This window comes from Penaeus vannamei, chromosome 34 (assembly GCF_042767895.1).
Source record: "Penaeus vannamei isolate JL-2024 chromosome 34, ASM4276789v1, whole genome shotgun sequence".
In the NCBI taxonomy this organism is placed as follows: Eukaryota; Metazoa; Arthropoda; class Malacostraca; order Decapoda; family Penaeidae; genus Penaeus; species Penaeus vannamei.
The window spans coordinates 25,382,872-25,385,371 of NC_091582.1; the positions used below are offsets into that span (position 1 = coordinate 25,382,872).

General features: G+C 26.7%; 1 protein-coding gene across 2 annotated transcripts in view; it reads right to left on the reverse strand.

The window, feature by feature from the left end:
• Window positions 1-2,500, reverse strand: part of Kpc1 (Kip1 ubiquitination-promoting complex subunit 1) — a 22,121-nt gene that overhangs the window by 18,472 nt on the left and 1,149 nt on the right. Inside the window, exon 1 of one of the 2 annotated variants that reach the window (XM_027360859.2) lies at window positions 1-159. This exon is cut by the window's left edge and continues 26 nt beyond it. The exons of the other annotated variant lie outside the window; for it this stretch is intronic. The gene's annotated coding sequence lies outside the window, so the exon portion shown is untranslated. Of the gene's footprint in view, window positions 160-2,500 lie in introns of those variants that run through there. 2 annotated transcript variants of the gene reach the window in all.

A 2,500-nucleotide genomic window follows, 5' to 3' on the forward strand; every position in this document is an offset into this window, starting at 1 on the left:
TTTTGTCAGCTGCTTGGCCTCACATCTCGCGGGGAATTCGGGTGGCCAATGGGATGGAATGGGCGTAAATGGTGATAAATGGAGGGAGAAATAGAGAGAAATAGCGATAACGTCGTCTTCCTCGCCTCCCGATTTTGCTATTTTCATATGTTTATAATTATGCGGATTTTTGTCCTCTGTGGCTTTTCTATTCGGAGGTTTTATTTTGATTATTGTTGGTATTAATTTTTGGCTTTAGGTTTTGGCTTTGTTATGCGTTCTTTATCGTGTTATATCTTATTATGATTGTGTAGATTGTTTTGGTTCTCTGTCACGTCGCTCCTTGCAATCTTTGGATTCTGATCTTCTTTTTCTGTTTTTAGGTGGAAAGGGAAAATGTCTTTGACTATCTCGGGGATGAAGTACGAAAAGGATAAATTTCCCTTCTACAAAATACTTTTAAGACGGTTGTTTAAAGAATGATGAAATTGTTCTGCATATCGTACTGCCACAAAGTCAGGGTCTAAAGAAAGCATTCGGACGAAACATTACTCACTCTTAGGGTGCTATCTAGTGAATGAAATCGAAACAATTTGACGCGGGAAATTTAAAAAGGATAATGATTTTTCCTCTCCTTTTTCTTTGTTTTTCGCTTTCTTAATTGGGTAATTCAAGGCTTGAAATTTAAAGAGAATAATAATATTTTCCTTCCTTTTTCTTTGTTTTTCGCATTATTAGTTGGGTACTTTGAACAAGTGTACATAGACTGGTATGCAAACAAGTAATTTGTGTGTGTGTGTGTGTGTGTGTGTGTGTGTGTGTGTGTGTGTGTGTGTGTGTGTGTGTGTGTGTGTGTGTGTGTGTGTGTGTGTGTGTGTGGGTGGGTGGGTGTGTGGTGAAATCATAGTAATGATGATGATGATAACACTGATGATGATGGTAGTAATGATATTAATATCTATAACAACGGTAACACCAATAAAGATGGCTAATGATAATGACGATAATGATAATGATAGCGATAATTGTCATTATAATAACAATGTGAATGATAACAATAATGGCAATTATAATAATGATAATAATAATAATAATAATAATAATAATAATAATAATAATAATAATAGTAATAATAGTAGTAGTAGTAGTAGTAGTAGTAGTAATAATAATAATAATAATAATAATAATAATAATGATAATAATAATAATAGTAGTAGTAGTAGTAATAATAATAATAACAATAATAATATTAATAATAATGATAATGATAATAACATCAACAACAATGATGATAATAATGATGATTATAATAATATCAATGATGATGATGATAACAAAACCACCACCACCACCAACAGTAATAACAATGATAATTATAACAATGACAATAACAATAGTAACCATGATAACAATACTGACACTAACAATTATAACAATGATAACAAAAATGATAAAAATAATAATAACACAAACAATAACATTAAAATAAGTATAATAATAATGATAATAATAATAACAACAATAATAATAACAACAACAATACTACTACTACTAATAATAACAATAATGAAAATAGTATTAATAATAATAACAATAATAACACTAACACTTACAATGGCATTGGCAATAATGATGATAATGGTAAAAAAGGATGACAATAATGATAATGATGATGGCGATAATGATAATGATAATGGTAGTGATAATGATGATGATGACGATAATGACGATGATGATAATGATAATGATGATGGTAATGATGATGATGAAGATTACGATGATGATGAAGATTACGATGATGATGAAGATTACGATGATATGATGATGATGATGACGATGATGATGATGATGATGATGATGATGATGGCGATGGCGATGATAATGATTATGATAATGATAGTGATAATAATGAGAATAATGACAATAATGATAACAATAATAATAACAATAATAATAGTGATAATAATAATGGTAATAATGACAACCAAAAAGATAATAATAGTAATAATGATAATGGTAATGATAATAATGGTAATAATATAAATGACAATGATAACAGTAAAAATGACCATAAATACCAACAAAAATAATACAATGATTGAAAATAACGATAACAACAATAATAGTAATAATGATAATAATGATAATAAAAAGGATATCAGTTATAACAACAACAACAAAATGATGATAATAATAATAATGATAATAATAATAATAATGATTACAATAATGACACTAACAGTGATAATGATAATAATAATAATAGTTATCATCATGATCATCACCATAATCATAATGATGATAATAATAATGGTAATGATAATAATAATAATAATGATGATAATAATAATAATAATAATGATACTACTACTACTACTACTACTACTACTACTACTAATAATAATAATAATAACAATAATGATGATGGTGATGATAATAATAATAACAATTATAATAATGATAATAATAATAATGATAATGATAATAATAATAATAATAATAATAATAATAATAATAATAA